General features: G+C 38.6%; 1 long non-coding RNA gene across 2 annotated transcripts in view; it reads right to left on the bottom strand.

Moving 5' to 3' along the window:
* The window catches only part of LOC125412301 (uncharacterized), a 42,041-nt gene that overhangs the window by 4,436 nt on the left and 16,899 nt on the right, over positions 1-20,706 (bottom strand). Inside the window, exons 2-5 of one of the 2 annotated variants that reach the window (XR_015000810.2) lie at positions 18,542-18,580; positions 13,707-13,825; positions 3,233-3,328; positions 2,556-2,616 (exon numbers count right to left, since the gene is read on the bottom strand). This is a non-coding gene — a long non-coding RNA (uncharacterized LOC125412301). The remainder of the gene's footprint in view (positions 1-2,555; positions 2,617-3,232; positions 3,329-13,706; positions 13,826-18,541; positions 18,581-20,706) is intronic. The other variant, XR_015000811.1, reaches the window with a different exon arrangement.

Genomic DNA, 20,706 nt, shown 5'->3' with positions numbered 1-20,706 from the left:
AAAAGAAAACATCAAAACAGGGCCAGATGCAACCTCCCTAGGTCTTTGCCTCTCTGCTTTGAGACCTTTATTTATATAACAAAGACCAATGTTTTATTAAATTTCTAGCATGTATATCTATGGTTAATGACAATATTCTTGTTTTATGGCCATGGCCATGATTTTTATTAATATTATTTGGCTTCCATCCAATTGTGTTCCTTTTCTGATATTTTGTAATATTGGTAATTTTAAAAAGACAGACAAACAACAAACACATTAGTCTTCTCTAATGAGGAGACTTAACCTGCATCAGTCAAGAAAAGCTTGTGCATAGAAAGTCCTTGAGCTGAAAGGGAGAAGAGACTTCATTACTCATGCTGAAAGTTAGGGAGGAAGGAAGACTGTACTCTTAGGGAATTAAACAGCTGCCAGGGAAGATCTGTCCTTACTCCAGTGCTGTTTGCTTTCTCTAGTTGAAAATGTACCTTTGCTCCTAGCAGGTCAGGTCAATGCTGAGGGATTTCCCAGCCCCATAGAGAACTGCAAGGCAACTCCTGGTACCATCCCATTCTTCAGCAGTGCATGACAACATCCCCAAACACCACGATTTCCAATGTTGTCCACTGTCATCAGGCATAAGAATCTGTCTGGCTTCAGTCATTCTATTTTTGAAGGTGTTTGATTAGACCAGGAATGATAGCAATTATCCAAACAGTGAAAGACCTGCTTTATACACTGTGTTTTCCCCTATTTTTATATTATTTTTAAACTCTACAAAATATCATTGAAATGAAAGACAAAACATCAGAGCCACTCAAATATCACAAAACTAGCAAAGTGAATTCAAGAGAAAGAACATTTTTTTTAATAAACGATGATGGAAATTTGTCTGTATATGTGTAAAAGTATAGTTATAGACAAGATTCACACTTTCCTCAAAGTACAAACAAACAAACAAAAACAAAACCGAAATAAATGTGAAAAGTAAAGGTGGAAAAGACTTAGAACACAATACAGGCTAGAATGCATATGAGCTTTTACATATGACCCAGAAATAAGAGAAAAAGAGTGGGGGGCTGGAGAGATGGCTCAGAGGTTAAGAGCATTGCCTGCTCTTCCAAAGGTCCTGAGTTCAATTCCCAGCAACCACATGGTGGCTCACAACCATCGGTAATGGGGTCTGGTGCCCTCTTCTGGCATGCAGGCATCCACATAGACAGAATATTGTATACATAATAAATAAATATAAAAAAAGAGAAAAAGAGTGATAAAATAATTAAGATCAATAAACATTATTAACGCAAGAAAAAGTTATAACAGATATCTCAACAAAGAAGATATATACATTTGAAGTACTATATATATTATTAGCAATATTTTATACATAATATATTAATATGTACTAGCACTATTACAAGATGTCAGAAAAGAAGAAAAGAAGAAAGCAAAAAACAGAAATAAAAATATTTGTAATATGTTGTAAAATAAACATATCAAAATTCTTATCATACTTCATGTCATTAGAGAAATTAAAATCTAAAATAATTATAAATTAACACTACATAAATATTAGACTGAGAAACGTCAAAACTGCTAGCAACATAAGAAGTAGAGAAATGGGGAATAAAGTCGTTTGCTTATGGGAATATAAAACGGTATTGTCACTTTGGTTGAAAATTTGTCATTTCTTCTGTATGTGAAACAGGTATATAGAACTCCCTGAGTCCATTTAGGTTTGCTCTAATGTGCAGGTGTCCAGGGATGCTCACTTGGGATCAGAGCACCTATGTGGGAGCTTGCCCCAGAAAGAGACTGTTTCTCAGCGAGTCGCCTTAGCTGTTCCTCTAGAGGTGGGACCATGTGAGATTTCCCCTTTCCATGTTGGCATGTCAATGCATGTGGTTATTCTGCTGATCTTGTTCAGGCAACTGCACTGCTGGGAGTTCACGGGTGCAACTTCTCTGCCACTATCTCCTAGCAGACTTCCTAGTCATCTGTTTCTTATGATCTTTCTCCTCTTCTGTGTTTTTTTTCTGAGTCTTGGTTGTTAGGTTGCACTGGAGATAAATCAATCTTATCCTCTGTATTTGACTAGTTGCAGATTTCTGTAATAGTTTCCATCTGGTGCAGAAAACAGCTTCTCTGATAAATGGTAAGAGCTGCAGTGTCTGTGGACATACACAGTACGACTTTATATTAGGAAAATCACAGGAGACAGCTCTTCTCAGATCTATGATATCTCCAGCCATGTGTATTTGAGTAAGTTTATCATACACAACATGAACTCTCTCCAGCTGTGTGGGCTTTAAGTCCAATTAGCCCTTAGATACCTCCAAGATATAAGTGGCACTAGTGTACCATTGTGGATAGTTTGCCAGTCTAGCCATTTTGCGGATCATCTGACTAGATAAACCAATTGTTCCTCTCTTTTGGCAGCTTTTATAGAAACTTCCTGGATTATGAACGTCTATACTCTGAAAGGGCTGAGGCTTCCAGGTGGGGTCCAGTTCAGTTCTATTAAAGGCTGTGTTTGATATATGTGGCATCTTCTGCAATAAGCATTAGGGCCTTACCTTCAACTTCTGGGATGCAACCAAGGTCAATGACGATATTGTTTGGGGAGTCTCTTAGATTCTACAGACCAGGAAATCAAAGGGAGGTTTACTATACTTGGCACTTTTTTTTTGGTTGTTGTTGTTGTTGTTGTTAGCTAGTTTGTGACTCTTGTGCAGGGAGCATTATCATCCAATTGGCATCACGTTACTTAAATTAACTATATATCCATACATGTATGTACGTACTTATATATTTACTTTTTACAAATATAAAACAATGTTAAATGCCTTTTTCAATCATCTTAAATGGTCACCCCTCTATTTCCTCCATTCCTCCTTCATAACTCCCATGTCCTACTATCCCCCATCTACCCATGAAGTGAAAGAAGCCAGCCTAGAAAGATCACAAGCAATGAAACTCCAATAATTATGTGTCCAAAAACTCAAAGAAACATAAACAGTGATAGGATCAATCATTGCCAAAAGGGGGAAATAAATCAATGAAGCACGAAGAAATTTTAGGGTAAGGAAGCTATCATTTATAATGCTATAAAGCTGGCATTTTGCATTTGTCAAAATATAGAAATTTAACTTTAATATAAACTGTAAAATTCAGTTGATTGCATCAGTATTTTTTTTCACTAAGAGTGCAATTGAGGGTATGGTACGATGATTCAACATGTAAGGGTACTTGCCATCAAGTTTGACAACCTGGATTTGATTCAGATAACCCGCATGGTAGCAGGAGAGAACAGACTCCAACAATTGGTTCTTTCACCTCCATATGTGCACTGGAACATATGCAAAAACAGACAAAAACACATATAAACACACATACATGCACACATACACACACTGTACATATATACTTTTTTTAAATGTTAAAAGTAAAATATCCAGGAGACAAAACTTTAATTCTTTCTGTTGATTGTTCTAAGTTCTGCCCACTGGACAAGGATCTACTCTTGTCCACCATCATACAGCAAGTTCATCATCTAGGCCTCAAGGCTTCACCCCTACCTGTGAGCAGTTCTTTAAGTTCAGCACTCTCCCCATACCAAGAAGTCCTACCCATACCTACAAATCATGACTAATTGTCTATGTGGGACGTCTTCACATGGGTGCCCCACTGGGAGTTCATGCAGTGCCCTCCTGGGACACATTACCATGGCTCTTGAGAAACAGAAACAGGGAGAACAAACCTTACCAGGGTTATTTAGTTTCTCCATTTGACTGTCTTTTGTTTGTGAGTTGGTTTGTATGTGTGTGTGTGTGTGTGTGTGTGTGTATGTGTGTGTGTAATAGTTATTTGCTTGTTTAATTTTTGGTGGAACCTGCTTTTGATTTTGCATTTTATCCTTAACATTTTAGTGTCTTAATTTCTCTAATATTTAATACCTCCTTAAAATTTTGTACCTTGTTAACTCATTATGTTTTCAACATCTTTCTCACCAAAATAGGCCTCCATTACTGTTCTTCATTGTTCTACACCTAAAAACGTCTTGTCTTCTACATTCAAAATAGATCAGCTGCTACCTCAACTTCCAACCCATATCTCTTCCTTACCATACTGAATACTCTCTTTCCTCCTTTTCCTATCCATTCTTTACTTTACTATTAAGAATCACATAAAAATATCTATCAATCAAACCAACCAGTATTGCAGTGTCCACAAAATAAGGAGTCACAGTGTAGAACAAAGAATACAATTTTATTATCTTCACTTTTATATTTGTATTTGTGCAATCAGATAAGATTGGACCCATTCCCTACGGCATATCTGTAGACTTTCATATTTTAAAAGTAGGAGTTACCCTATAAAAAGAATAATGTTTCTTCTAGAAGTCATAGGTAGCTGAAAAAAATGTCCATATCAGATGTGGAATACCTCCCTTAGAGATTTTGGTTGAAGATGTTCCAGATAACTCCCAAACATTACAAGCTATTGCCATTGCCCTTGGTTGTCCCTCAGAACTTGATAAGATCCTATTGCTTAAAGTACCACCCAGTTTGGTCATAAGACATGGAGAAATGAGTTGGTAGTGACCAGAAGATATTCTCTCTGCATAGAAGGTGTTGTACAAGCTACTATTTGGGGAGGGGGACTAGCTGTTTTAATCAGCTGTGAACTCTTGTAGCTACAGTAATAATAAGTTTGGCAGGATATGCCCATGCGTGAAATAGTGGCATATATTCTATAGGGGTAAACAACTGCTTTCTGATTGGATTTAAGGCCCATTTCACAGGAGGAAATTCATGTCTTCTTAAGAAATTGAACCAGGAACCTCAGGCTAAGAAGTTGATGGTTTTAGGGGTGAGGCTACTACTATTATTTTGCTAAGTGTTAATAATATCTAGCCTGTTGACTAAATTGTATCTCTATATACATAGACTAGTGAGGCTCTCAGATATTATCAGAGAAGTTTCTTGGTGCAGAGGATGGTGGTTACTCCCAAAACTCACCACTGGTTAAAGTGTAGAGAACAAATCTCTATGGTGTGCTCAGCTATAAACAGGATATCAATATCACCTTCCTCCCAAAGTTCAGAAATCATGTACAAAAAGGGGCTAGGAGATCAGCGAGGCTCAGACCAAAACACTGCCTCCTTGTAATGAAAGAAGAACTGCAGTCATAAACTCAAAGCAACTTGGCTATACAAGACCTGCATTGGAACAAGCCAGTCAACATTCCAACATGGAGGAGATGGGCTGATGTGGCTCCATCCCGAACTGATAGGCTTCTGACAGTTGATGCTGCTAGGCAAGGGGTGTCACATTTCTTTAATGTTGTGGACTCTGTTAGTTCTACCATGTTTCATTAGATGTCCCTACCCCTGTGAGTATATGGACAACGTAGACTGGAGAACGTGAAGTTGGGAGAAGCTCTGAGAATGGTGGTCTGGGACGAGGTAGGGAAGTTGTGGGGGACGGATATGACTAAAATGCAAAGGTAAACTGATATGAAATTCTCAGAAAATTAATAACAATATTATATTTTATGAATCACTAACTTCACAGAGGGCATAGCTGCTATGAGATGAAGAGTGGGGGACAACCTAGGAAGTTGATATACGTAAAGATTTTTTATTTATAATATATATGCTTATTTATAGGGCATTTTATTCTATATTAAGTAACAGTATTCCCAGTTTTAAGTTACTTTGTAATGTTCAGGTTGACATTATTTGTTATACAATATAAACACTTCTCTGCTAAATATCAAAAAACCCAACCTTACTCATATCAAATAACTGTGGAATGACACTCCCAGATGATCAGTGTGTCCCAGGGGCAAGATTACATATCTTTGTTCACAAAATACCCCCTTCTGATGCATTCTGCTCATATAGAACCACACCTTCTGTACTTCACACTGCCTGACACTACCTTGTACACTTTATACAAAAAAAAGCTTTGGATAAAATGAATTTGAAATGGATTAAGAGAACAAAGGCTGTTACTCAGGGCATGCCTATGGCTGTATGGAACTCATGCTAGGGCAGAGTTGGGAAAGCAGCTTGCGTCTGAGTAAGCCTCTCTGCCCAGAAGTAGCAGAAAGAGTGTCAGAAAGAACATCACTCCCTTCTGAAGAGAAAATGGTGCCTCGAGTTATAAGAGCACCATGTGTGTGGGTTAAAGTCTTGAGAAAGTACCTAAACACCAGTCCCACTGGATACTTGTGATGGAAAGATGACGAAGTGCTGAGCTCAGTGCACATTCCAAACCGGGGTATAGCACTGATGTGCACTCAGTATTGTTCTCATTTTCCTCTTGTATTGCCCTAGCTAGGTATTTCTTCGTTAAGGAATAAGTAGAGACAGCTCATAAGCAGCACATTGTTTTGAATACTCTGTATGCTGAGAAAACGATTCGTGATGCGTATTTTAATTTCAATAAACTATATTTACATATATACATTCCAAAGCACATGTAGCTCAGGTTGTTCATCTGTAGCCATTGTCCCTTTCCTTCTGGAGCATATTACAGCATCTAAAACTCGGTTCCAAATCCTTGTCTCTACATCTTCCAAGAAAAGTTACACATACCACATGGATGGCATATCTAGACACCACACACTTTTGGCATACGCTCAAGAATTTGCGAGCATAGCTATTGCAATACACGGTCCCATGGAGTTCTGGAATTTCTGTATATCCTGAGTGGCACACAACCTTGGCATGGTAGTCCTAATTCATGCTTGTCTTGGGTAAGAAGGTAAAGGTAGGATGTAAGAGGTAAAGCATAAATTTCCACAAACAGGAGAGTGTTCCTTATGTAGAACTGCTGCCCTGTTGCACCTTAACGTTTGCACAGACTACTAAGAAGCAACTGAACTGGTGCTGCGTCCTTCTGCTGCATTAGAGAGAAAAAAAAACTTCGGGCTTGAGCCTGTAAGGCTGCTAAGTTCAGATGGTGGACAGCAGACAGCATACTACAATCCAAAAGTAAATAACGGTGAGTTGATGCTTACATCCTCCATGATGACAAGAGCCTTGGGTTTTCATTTTGTTTTCTGGACAATTTTCAGGATACTTAAAAACTAGAAGGACCCAAACAAAAACTCATAATATAGTGAGGTTGAAACAGATGGAATTTGCAGGAAGATTACAGGAGACACAACCAGTAGTGAAAATACTTGCAGAAATCTGAACAGATGTCCTCTGGAGTCTCTTCCTTAATCTTAAATTACACAATGCCCAACTTCAAAGTCCACCAAGGAGGAGACAGCGAAGTCTCATACAATGAATTCATCCATATTCCCACACCCATTCTGAAAGCCTGAGGCTTTCAGTGTTGACCTAAAGCCTGCAGAGGAAAAGCTACTGTTGATCCCACCAATTGAGAACAAAGCAATTACCACAGCTTAAAGTCAAATTCGAAACAAGCTTTAATTAAATACTGGCCAGGTAGAAAGGTTCTGGACAGGCTCATCTCCGGTTTCCCAGGAAAAAGGCCATGCATTAAATTTTGCAGTGGCTTGAGTATTTCCAATCAGGTCCAATCAGAGGCAAACATACATACTGACATATTTCCTGCCTGGGACCCTCCCTTCTATGTGTGATCAAATATGTCTGGTGCAGATGGGTCAAACAAATTTGTTTAAGGTAGGGAAAACATGTGACTTGTTATCTCCCATAAACAGTAGCCTCCGGTATTTCAGGAGCTATGTCTTTGGGCAAGGGGCTTGCAGATCAGAGGCAGTTTTGTGTCATGGATCCCTACGGAATAGTCATTAAAACTTAAAATTATGTTACTTTGGATCTCATGCTACTCTGGCCAGTCAAAACCTGGCTTAAAAATAAGGTTAAAAAAGGTCACACTGATATGGATATTATTTCACTGCCTCCCATAACTAACACCAGCACTTACTGAAAAGAAATGAACCAATGAAAACAATTGTTTTGGGGCCTGAGAAATGACTCATCAGTTAAGAGCACTGATTGCTCTTCTAGAGGAACTAGATTTGATTCCAAGTACCCACATGGTGGCACACAACTTTGTCTATAACTCCAGTCCCAGGGAATCCAGCATTTTTTTATGGCCTCTCTGGGCACTAAATATGCATGTGGTTCTTAGACATACATGTAGGCAAAACACCAGGACACGGGCATAAATAATTTTAAAACATAATTGCTTTTGTGTGAAAATTCCCTATCTCAAATTAAATATGCACTAAACTAGAGCAGTATGGCATTGCCTAAAAGGAATGATAAACCAGTTACTAGAAATAGTCCAGAATTAAAATGATGGTAAAACCAGCAAAGACTTTAAATGAATAATGATATAAATATCATTGTCATGTCATAAAGATCCGGTGTATAAGAATGTTAATCCTAGAACTAAAAAATGTAAGCCATGAAATTTAAAATTTAATGGATATGGTGAACAGCATACATTCTCACAGAAAAGATACTGGAAGTCAAGATGGGAAAACCCAGAAACGTGAAACCAACCAAAAGACACAAAGTAGAACAGAGACTCAACTGTCCGTGACATAATATCAAGTGACTTACTGTGCTCATACCTAGAGTCCCAGAAAAAAAAGATATGTTATAAATGACTTCCTAATAATGACGTTCTTCTTTCAAACTTGGTGGGATCAAAAAGAAAAAGAATCCAACAGTATAAATCCTATGAAAATATCAGGTAAGCCATAAACAACCAACAACAAAATCATTAGAAACAGTAACGCCAGAAGAGAACAGAGTGGGCACACGTTATTCTAAGCACTGAAACGGAGAATAATGTCAGATTTATGGGAACTCTGTGAGCTGTATGCAGTCACCTGCTCTGGTTCCTATTACCTGCTCTACAGAGTGGTGGCTACAATGACAGAAGGTTTCCTTGTAGTTCTGGAGGTTAGAAATAATTCTGAGTGATTTTTTCTGCATATCTTGTTTGTTCCATGATCAATTTATTACTTAGGATTTTCAGAAGGATTAAAGAAATAGAATATATTAGATATGTATAATATAACTTAACACACATCATTTCTATCTATCATGAGTGTACACTGCATGACATGTTATGCATATATGTATCCATGTCATCTATGTCGATACATGTGTATGTGTTAACACTTTTACTCATTACATACTTGGCTTACATGCTACAAGGAATAGGATCTCCTGGCTATGGAGCTTTCCATGGAAGCTGTAAACCGGCTGTCCTCTTACTGGAGACCTGGGGAAGCTGATTCTATGAGGCAGTTCTAGCACAATGGTATAGAAACAAAGGGAGCTGATGATGAAATCCAAGATCATGAACATAAGATGAAACGAGGTGTCTCTATTTAAGAGTTAAATTAAGAAAAAGAAAATTCCTTTTCTTCTACATTTTGTACTAACAAGGTCCACAGCACATAGCTTGTGCTTGCCACATTGACGAGCATAATCTTCTTTATAACCTCTGACATTCAAATCTAAATTTCATTCTGAAATACCCTCAGATACATTTGGACACCTTCAAGTTTCAGTATAATATACACACTTCCACCTAGAACACAAAAATAAGGAAATAGCATCTTTCAAATCAAGTGAAAGTTAAGATTTTTAACCTATATTGCAGAAAGCTAACCAACAAAGGTATCTTCCAGAACTTTCACAAGGTTTTCTTTCTGCATTCTTCTGTGTCTTCTTGAAAGGACCAATCATATCAGACTGCATGCAATCCATATAGGCAACTTTATTTTACCTTAATTGCCTTGTAAAATACTCCATATCCAAACATAGCTGCATTTTTACTATAGGAGCTAGGATTTCAATATATGAATACAGAAGACACAATTCAGTCTATAACATCAGTCAATAAGAAGGCATCTTTGAAATGATAAATGGAAATAAAATAATTAAGTCATTATATAAATGAAAGTTTAGAGATTCAAAATCTAAGACTAAATGGTCCATTAGTTTGTCCTTCTTGTGAGAGCATTAAGTGACTGTCATCAGTCACATAGAAATACAATATGAATAACCACATGACAAACAGGAATCCAGAGAGATACAGCTGAGATAAAGTTAAAAGATTATCACAGCCCTCTTCTGAGAACTGCCTAGAGGTCACATGGAAGTTTTCCTAATGATAAATACATGTTGTGAAGAGTAACACTGACTTTCAGGCATTTTAGATTCCTCTGTTGAGAGTTCTTTGTTTAAATTGGGTTATTTTTTAAATTGGGTTATTTGTTCTTTTGATGACCAATTTCTTGAGTTCTTTGTATACTTTGGAGATCAGACCTCTGTCTGATGTGGGGTTGGTGAAGATCTTTCTCCATTCTGTAGGTTGTCGTTTTGTCTTGTTGACCATGTCCTTTGTTTTATAGAAGCTTTTCGGTTTCAGGAGGTCCCATTTATTAATTGTTTCTCTCAGTGTCTGTGATACTGGGGTTATATTTAGGAAGTAGTCTCCTGTGTCTTTGTGTTCAAGTGTACTTTCCACTTTCTCTTCTATGAGGTTCAGTGTGGTTGACTTTATGTTGAAATCTTTGATTCATTTGGACTTGAGTTTTGTGCATGGTGATAGATATGGCTCTATTTTTATTCTTCTACATGTTGTATTCCAGTTAAAGAAATGCTCAACATCCTTAGTCATCAGAGAAATACAAATCAAAACAACTCTGAGATTCTGTCTTATACCTGTAAGAATGGCCAAGATTAAAAAAAAAACACTAATGACAACTTATGCTGGAGAGGTTGAGGGGTAAAGAGAACACTCCTGCATTGCTGGTGGGAGTGCAAGCTGTTACAGCCCATTTGGATATCAGTGTGGCGACTTCTCAGAAAATTAGGAGACAACCTTCCTCAAGACCCAGCAATACCACTTTTGCATACATATCCAAAGGATGCTCAATTGTGCCACAAGGAAATGTGCTCAACTGTGTTCATTGAAGCATTGTTTGTCATAGCCAGAACCTGGAAACAAACTAAATGTCCCCTCAACCGAAGAATGGATAAGAAAAACATGGTACATTTACACAATGGAGTACCACATAGCAGAAAAAAAATAATGACATCTTGAAATTTGCAGGCAAATGAATGAATCTAGAAAACATCATATTGAGTGAGGTAACCCAGCCTCAGAAAGACAATTATCATATGTACTCACTCATAAGTGTTTTTTAAACCTAAAGCAAGAAAACCAGCCTGCAAATCACAATCCCAGAGAAGCTAGACAACAATGAGGACCCTAAGAGAGATATACATGGATTTAATCTACATGGGAAGTAAAAGAAGACAAGATATCCTGAGTAAATAAGGAGCATGGCGTTGAAGGAGAGAGGGCCTGCTTTTGGTCCCAGCCACCCACTAGTTTATACCCAAAATAATCACGCAGAAACTGTATTCATTTAAACACTGCCTGGCCCATTAGCTCTAGCCTCTTATTGGCTAACTTTCACATCTTGATTCAACTCATTTCTAATAATCTATATGTCAGCACGAGGTCATGGCTTACCAGGAAAGATTCAGCATGTCTGACCTGGCAGCTCCATAGCAGCTCTCTCTCTGTCCTTCTTCCCAGCATTCAGTTCTGTCTACTCTGCCTACCTAAGTGCCACCCTATCAAAAGGCCAAGGCAGTTTCTTTATTCAAGCAATGAAAGCAACACATACACAGAAGAACCTCCTACACCAGCATGAGGGTCATGGGAGAGGACTGAAGGGGAGGGGAGAGAAAGGGAGGAAATCAGAGAAAAAATGTATAGCTCAATAAAATCAATAAGGAAAAAAAAGATTATCATTGACTGTCAACGTGGCAGGTCACTTAGGAGACAAGTCACTAGGCAGGCCTGTGAGAGATCATCACAATTAGGTTAATTGTGATTGGAAGATGTATATTAACTGGCACATTAATAAAATAGAAAAAAGAGGCTGAGCACTAGCGTTCATGACTCTCTTCTTCCTGACAATGACCAACTGCCTCAGGCTCCAGCCATCACACTTTCACATTGTGAGAACTAATGATACCATCAACCATGAGCCCACATCAACTTCCCTTCCTTAACTTTGTTGGAGCAACAAAGAAAATGACTAATACTCATGATTAATTATATGAGATGCATTTCTAATTATTTGAGTCATAACTGGCTGCTAAATAAAATGCTGACAATGTACTATGGGTATGTGGCATACATAAAAACACATTAGTGTGTTAACACAAATCTTAAGATGGGAGCAATGGACACCTACTATTATACTGTATTAAAGTAAAAGTAAATGATACAGTTTGAAAATATATAGGATCAATTAAAGAGAATCACTAAAAATAATCAAAATCAGGAGTTACATTGAGTAAATACATGGAGAATACTGTGTCTGAATGTTTGCAACCCTCAAAATTAATGCTTTAAAATTTAATTTTTAATGTTGTAGAATGTTATTACATCATGAGAGAGCTTGTGAATGGGGTTAGTGACCTTATAAAGACTTAAGAAATCATGATCTTCCATTTGAAGAATCACAGTAAGAACCATCTACAAAGCAGTGCTTACCAGATACTCAACTTGTTCACACAGTGGCTTTGACTGTCCCAAACAAATGACAAATAATCACGACAAATAAATTCCTATCATCTATAAATTATCTTGTCTATATTATTTTAATAATGTTGGAATCCCACATCTGGGCAAAATCTGTTGGGGTTTATTCTCAATGCAGTTCTCGCATTTCAGGGTAGGGGCATGTGGGGTAGAAAAATAGAAGAAATGGAGATTTAAAGGAAGTACAGAGACATAGGATTGAACTGGTAGGGTAATCCAGCAAATACTGAATTCTCCTGTGTTTATTTTCCATATGCTTATATACCCCAACCCCAAAAGGGAGGAAGAAGGCAAAGGACTGCTTTAATATGACACAAAGAAAAAATAGAGAAATTACTTGCTTTGATACTTGAAACATCAAGCTACTATATCCTAAGTTAAGCATTCTGTTGTTAATGACTATACCTTAGACCAAGCATCCTGTAGGCAGCCACTCCCTGGGTCAAACCTCCTCTCACATCCTTGAAGGAGAAGGAATAGGCCTGAATTCTTTGACCTTTGATCAGGGAAGAATAGATCCACCTCTGTAGGTCATCTCAATATCCAAAATACAAAGTAAATATACCCTAGGTCCACATATCTTGTTTGTAGCCACACCTTAAGTCAGTCTTGTTATCAATAGCCTTGAAAGAGTAAAACAGCTTAAACACTCTGATTTCCAATCAAGGTAGAGCAGACACACTTCTGGGAGGCTTCCATATAATTGCAGTATGATATAACTAAGACAGAAATTATACAGAATTATAAGAAACAAAGGCAAAAAGAAGAGTAAAAAAGAAACAGAACAGAGACTGGATGACCAAAATAGGAAGCAAATAGCAACATGTTCTTTAACACTAATCATAAATTGACAATATGTTCTACATAACGTCATATTGATCTGAAAATAATATCCAACTATACGTGTCTACGAGAAAGACACCATTGAACAGAAAATAGAATGGTAAAGATGTAGTGCTGGTGAAGTAGGAGGTCGCATGTTTGTTTCCTGGCCACCCAGAAATTATCACACAGAAACTGTATTAATTAAATCACTGCTTGCCTATTAGCTCTAACTTCTTATTGGTTAGCTTTTATATCTTAATTTAACCTATTTTCATTATTTTATATTTTACCATGATGTTCGCTGCCTACCATCAAGGTTCCAGAGTGTCTGTCTCCGGTGGTGGCTCCATGGCTTCTCCATTCCCTGCCTTCCTTTTCCCAGCATTCAGTTTAGTTTTCCTTGCCCAGCTCTGTTCTGTCTTGCTCTGCTATAGGATCAAGACAGTTTCTTTATTAACCAATGGTATTCATAGCATACAAAGTGGAATCCCACATCATGTTGGCACTAGTAAAGACAAATAAAGCAGATATTTTATATAGCAGTAGTAAATTTCAGAGCAAGAATAATACTAGAAAGCATCAATTCCATAAAACAATGCATCTTCTAAAAAATAATGAGTAATTCATAGAAAGAACATAGAATTCTTCAATATTTATTTGCTGATAATATTGTTTTAATCATATTTTGAAAAGGTCATTGAAATACATAAGAAATAATGCAAATTCAGTTACAATAAGAGATTGTAAAGTTCTTCTCTTAAATGTGAATGCATTATGGAAGCAGGTACTGGTTCCATAATATTATATTATATTATATTATACAGGATATATGAATACTATCAGCCTACTTAGTCGAATTGGCATTTTTAGATCACCCATGTAGACTTAAATGCATCCTCATTTCTGTGGCCCTCAAACATAACCCAAAATGCACCATATCTGTGCATAAAATAAATTTCAACAACTTCAAAAAATTTACAAGTTATACAAAGTGTGTACTCTTCCACAGTGAAATTAAATTAGCAATAAACATCAGAATGATCATGATGTGAAATAAGACACACAGAATGAAGAAGAAATTACAACTGAACTGAATAAAAGTATATTGCTGAGATGTCAATCTCAATATTTTCCTAACCTATATCCCTTCCATTGTTAATCTCAGTAACTCACTCCTAGAATACATAGTACTATCCTCATTGGTTTAACCTCTAATTGCAATTTATTGAAATTAAAAAGATCACTGTTGTTTTTAATTAGCAATTATAACATTTGCACTGTGGGCCTATCCAGTAAACATGATTCTCTCTGATGTGAAAATTTTACACTGGGGGAAATACAGGTATCACACTGGACACCTGAGCAAGTGGACCGAGGTCTTACCTTCTTTTTTTCTTTTAATATTTTATTATTATTGTTATTATTATTATTAAAATTTTTCACCTCCTCCCATTTCCTTTCCCCTCCGTTCATTCTCCCTCCCCCTCCCTCTCCTGTCCAAAGAACAGTCAGGGTTTCCTGCCATGTGGGAAGTCCAAGGTCCTCCCCACTCCATCCAGTTCCAGGAAGGTGAGCATCCAAACAGACTAGGGTCTCACAAAGCCAGTACATGCAGTAGAATCAAAACCCAGTGCCCTTGTCCTTGGCTTCTCAGTCAGCCCTCCTTGTCAGCCACGTTCAGAGAGTCCGTTTTGATCACATGCTCCATCAGTCCCAGTCCAGCTGGCCTTGGTGAGTTCCCATTATATCAGCCCCAACATCACAATGGGTGCGCGCACCCCTCGCGGTCCTGACTTCCTTGTTCATGTTCTCTCTCCTTCTGCTCCTCATAAGGACTTTGGGAGATCAGTCCAGTGCTCCAATGTGGGTCTCTGTCTCTATCTCTATCCATCGCCAGATGAAGGTTCTATGATGATATGCAAGATATTGATCACTGTGGCTATAGGATAGGGCCAGTTCAGGTGCCCTCTCCTCAGCTGCTCAAGGAACAAGCTGGGGACATCTCCTTGGACACCTGGGAACCCCTCTAGAGTCCAGTCTCTTGTCAATCCTAAAATGGCTTCCTTAATTAAGATCTATACTTCCCTGTTCCCATATCCACTCTTCCTCCATCCCACCCATCCCATTCCCCCAAGCTCTCCCCATCCTCCTCTTCTTACTTCTCTCTCCCCATCTCCCCTTACCCTCAACCCACCCCACCCCCAAGCTCTCAATTTTTGCCTAGCAATCTTATCTACTTCCAATATTCAGGAGGATAACTACATGTTTTTCTTTGGATTCACCTTCCTATTTAGCTTCTTTAGGATCATGAATTATAGGCTCAGTGTCCTTTATTAATGTCTAGAATGCACTAATGAGTGAGTACATGCCATGTTCATCTTTTTGGGTCTGGGTTACCTCACTCAGTATAGTGTTTCCTATTTTCATCCATTTGCATGCAAAATTCAAGTTGTCATTGCTTTTTACTGCTGAGTAGTACTTTAATGTATATATATTCCACACTTTCTTCATTCATTCTTCCATTGAGGGGCATCTAGTTTGTTTCCAAGTTCTGGCTATTACAAATAATGCTGCTATGAACAGAGTTGAGCAAGTGCTTTTGTGGTATGATAGGGTATCTCTTGAGTATATTCCCAAGAGTGGTATTGCTGGATCCTGGGGTAGGATGATACCGAATTTCCTGAGAAACCGCCACACTGATTTCCAAAGTGGTTGCACAAGTTTGCATTCCCACCAGCAATGGATGAGTGTTCCCCTTACTCCACATCCTCTCCAGCAAAGGCTATCACTGGTGTTTTTGATTTTAGCCATTCTGACAGGTGTAAGATGGTATCTCAAAGTTGTTTTGATTTGCATTTCCCTGATCGCTAAGGAGGTTGAGCATGGCCTTAAGTGTCTTTTGGCCATTTGAACTTCTTCTGTTGAGAATTCTCTGTTCAGTTCAGTGTCCCATTTTTTAACTGGGTTAATTAGCATTTTAAAGTCCAGTTTCTTGAGTTCTTTATATATTTTGGAGATCAGCCCTTTGTCTGTTGCAGGGTTGGTGAAGATCTTCTCCCAATCAGTAGGTTGCCTTTTTGTCTTAAAGGCAGTGTCCTTTGCTTTACAGAAATTTCTCAGTTTTAGGAAGTCCCAATTATTCATTGTTGCCTTTATTGTATGTGCTACTGGGGTTTTACATAGGAAGTGGTCTCCTGTGCCCATATGTTGTAGACGACTTCCCACTTTCTCTTCTATCAGGTTCAGTGTGTTCAGATTGATATTGAGGTCTTTAATCCATTTGGACTTGAGTTTTGTGCATGGTGATAGATATGGATCTATTTTCAATCTTCTACAGGTTGACATCCAGTTCTGTCAACACCATTTGTTGAAGATGCTTTCTTTCTTCCATTGTATACTTTTAGCTTCTTTGTCAAAAAACAGGTGTTCATAGGTTTGTGGATTAATATCCAAGTCTTCTATTTGATTCCATTAGTCGACTTCTCTGTTTTTATGCCAGAACCAAGCTGTTTCCATTACTGTAGCTCTGTAATAGAATTTGAAGTCAGGGATGGTAATGCCTCCAGAAGTTCCTTTACTGTATAAGATTGTTTTGGCTATCCTGGGTTTTTTGTTTTTCCATATGAAGTTGATTATTGTTCTCTCAAGGTCTGTGAAGAATGTTGTTGGGATTTTAATGGGGAATGCATTGAATTTATAGATTGCCTTTGGTAGAATTGCCATTTTTACTATGTTGATCCTACCCATCCAAGAGCATGGGAGGTCTTTACATTTTCTGGTATCCTCTTCATTTTCTACCCTGTACCAGAAGATCCATCGGACGGGTAAGTGTGTTCCTGACCGGAGGCAAAAGCCCGGGAAACTAGCACAGACATTCCTCAACCCCCTAAACTTCCGGGTCATTCTGTAGGGGCATCTCTCCCCTGCTACTGCCCTCTCTTCGTATCCCATCCCAGCTTGTGCCCAGGCTCTCCCTCCCTTTTTCCTCCCTTCTTAGGGCCATAAGATCCCCCAGCTCAGTCTGTTGGGGCACTGGGATGGGGTGGTAAGTGCAAGTGGGCGGGATTTCCTTTGTTTCAATAGCCTGCCTGCAGCAAGGTAGGCCCCTTTGTTTGAGAGGTCCCTGCCCAATAAGGGGACCTGACCCTGTACCAGAAGATCCATTGGAGAACATTTGAAGAAAGAGATGGGCAGGTGCCAATGCAAGAATTCCTCCAACAATCTGAAAAGCAACATGAAAACACCAGAACCCAGCGAACTTACAATAGGAGGACTTGAGGTCTTACCTTCTAAACTATGCACATTCATCCTACTGAAACTTATCCCCACTTGAACAATGCAAATATTTTAACTGAAAAATTATAGCTGATCATATGAATACCATCATAAATCTAAGTCTCAATAAAGTAATAGATGAAATGTGAAAAACAGGAGCAGCACAAATCATTTCCAATCCCAGTTAGACAATAATGGTGCTTAATGAGTATGAATTGCATAAAATCATAAGAAACAATGTAAAATTCAAGATGTCATTGTTTTTTACTGCTGAGTAGTACTCTAATGTGTATATATTCCATACTTTCTTTATCCATTCTTCCATTGAAGGGCATCTAGGTTGTTTCCAGGTTCTGGCTATTACAAATAATGCTGCTATGAACAGAGTTGAACCAATGCTTTTGTAGTATGATTGGGCATCTCTTGGGTATATTCCCAAGAGTGGTATTGCTGGATCCTGGGGTAGGTTGATCCCGAATTTCCTGAGAAACTGTCACACTGATTTCCAAAGTGGTTGCACAAGTTTCATTCCCACCAGCAATGGATGAGTGTACCCTTAACTCCACATCCTCTCCAGCATAGGCTATCATTAGTGTTTTTGATTTTAGCCATTCTGGCAGGTGTAAGATGGTATCTCAGAGTTGTTTTGATTTGCATTTCCCTGATCGCTAAGGAGGTTGAGCATGACCTTAAGTGTCTTTTGGCCATTTGAACTTCTTCTGTTGAGAATTCTCTGTTCAGTTCAGTGCCCCATTTTTTAATTGGGTTAATTAACATCTTGAATTTTGCATGCAAATGGATGGAAATAGAAAATACTATTCTGAGTGGGGTAACCCAGACCTAAAAAGATGAATATGGTATGTACTCACTCATAAGTGAATTCTAGCCATAAATAAAGGTCAGTGAGCCTAAAAAAAGAAACAATGTAAAATAATGATTATAAGAATGTCAAATAAATCAAAGAATATACATTTAAATATTTGAATGAAATATACAAGTCAATATAAGATAAGAATCAGAAATTTATAAAAGAGATAGAAATACTGGGGAAAAAAAATCAAGTAAGCACGTTAGAAGTAAAAACTCAATAAGTCAAATAAATAATTAAATCTAACACTTCACCAATAAATAGATAAGTAAAATACAGACTATCAGTAATAAAAGATAAGATATAAGAATTATAACATTGAGACAACAACAAAGAAAATATGAATAGAACTAAAGAACCAAATTCATACAATACAAGGGTAGAAAAAGACAAACTTCAGGCCAAAGACATAAACAATATATCCAATAAAATTATGGCAGAAAGTTCTCTGTATTTAGACAAAGAGATGACCAGACTCAGGAGGTATTTAGAACACTGAATAATATCAGAAATAAAACTTTCCAATGTCATATTATAGACCAAACAGGAACTATAGAGAACAAATTAAAAAATACTAAAATCTGCAAGAGAGACAGACTAAAGAACACATACAGGCAAAGCCATCAGAATGGCATCAGATTTCACAGCACCAACCCTAAAAGCCGGAACAGCACTGAAGACAGTAACTGACAGTCTAGAGTCTTATATTGAGTAAAACCATCTGTCATAGTGAAAGAGAAGAAACATTTTTCCATGATGAACACTAAACAAAGGAATTTCTATGTACAAAATCGACACTGTAGAAGATACTGGAAAGGACTCTTTGGATTGAAGGGAAAAATAAACATGAACACAAGGCTCCAGGAAAGATTAAACAACCCTGAAGAGTGGATACAGAACAGGAAGTCACCAAACACTGCAAAATCAACGAGACGACAACAGTCAATACAATCCTTCTTATAAAAACTTTGAATATTAATGGAGCAAATTCTCCCATCAGTTGACTAATACTAATAAATTGGATTTAAAAATCATGATCCTTGCTCCCGCCTGCCATCCCGGCTCCCATCAAGCAGGGGCCCTGACTTCTAGCAGAGGACCATCGGTGGGGTGAGTTTGCTTCGGGCCGTGGCAGGGTCCCAGTGAGGAGGAGCTTGGGTGTTCCCAGACCCCATAGACGCCCAGGTCGGCCTGCAGTGCTGGCTACCCCCTCCCGCCTGCCATCCCAGCTCCCATCCAGGTATGAATTCCTATATTTCTCCCTACTCCCTGGGGCCATAAAATTTCCCCAGCTCAGCTGCCTTGCGAGCTGGGCCTGGGCTGTAGGCACAGCCCTGCTCGAGGCAGTTCCTGGGTCTTAAAGGCCTCCCTGAGGACAGGTGGACCAGGTGCCAGCTCAGCCACATTCCTGAGCAGCAGGGGCCCTGACTTCTAGCAGAGGGCCATCGGAGGGGTGAGTTTGCTTCGGGCCGTGACAGGGTCCTGGTGAGGAAGAGCTTTGGCGTTCCCCGACCCCACAGTCGCCCAGGTCGCCCTGCAGTGCTGGCTACCCCCTGCCGCCTGCCATCCCAGCTCACATCCAGGTACGAATTCCTATATTTCTCCCTTCCCCCTGGGGCCATAAAATTTTCCCCAGTTCAGCTGCCTTGCAAGCTGAGCCTGCATTGTAAGCACATCCAGGAAAGAGGGAGTGCCTGTGCTTCAATAGCCTGCCTGAGGAAAGGTGGGCATTCTGTCAGTGAAGTCCCTGCCCAAGAAGGGAACCTGACCCGGTAACAGAAGTTCCAATAGAGAACATTTGAAGTAAGAGATGGGCAGACGCCAAGGCAAGACCTCATCCAACAATCTGAAAAACAACATGAAAACACCAGATCCCAAGGACCCTACAACAGAAGGGCTTGAACACCTTAACCCAGAAGAAGTGGAAAAAAGTGCCATTATGAAAGCAATAGAATCCCTTAAACAGGATATGAATAACTCCCTTAAAGAATTGGATGAGAAATATAACAAAAAGTTTGACGAAATGAGTATAGAAATAGATGAGAAATATAACAAAAAGTTTGAAGAAATAAGTAAATCCGTGAATGAGACCCTGAGAAACCAAGAAAAAACAATCAAACAAGTAAAGGAAACAGTGCAAGAATTGAAAACTGAAATGGAGGCAAT

This window comes from Myodes glareolus, chromosome 3 (genome assembly GCF_982192425.1).
Source record: "Myodes glareolus chromosome 3, mMyoGla1.1, whole genome shotgun sequence".
Lineage (NCBI taxonomy): Eukaryota > Metazoa > Chordata > Mammalia > Rodentia > Cricetidae > Myodes > Myodes glareolus.
Note: the sequence above shows the minus strand (reverse complement) of the source record. Positions and strands in the feature narration are given on the sequence as shown.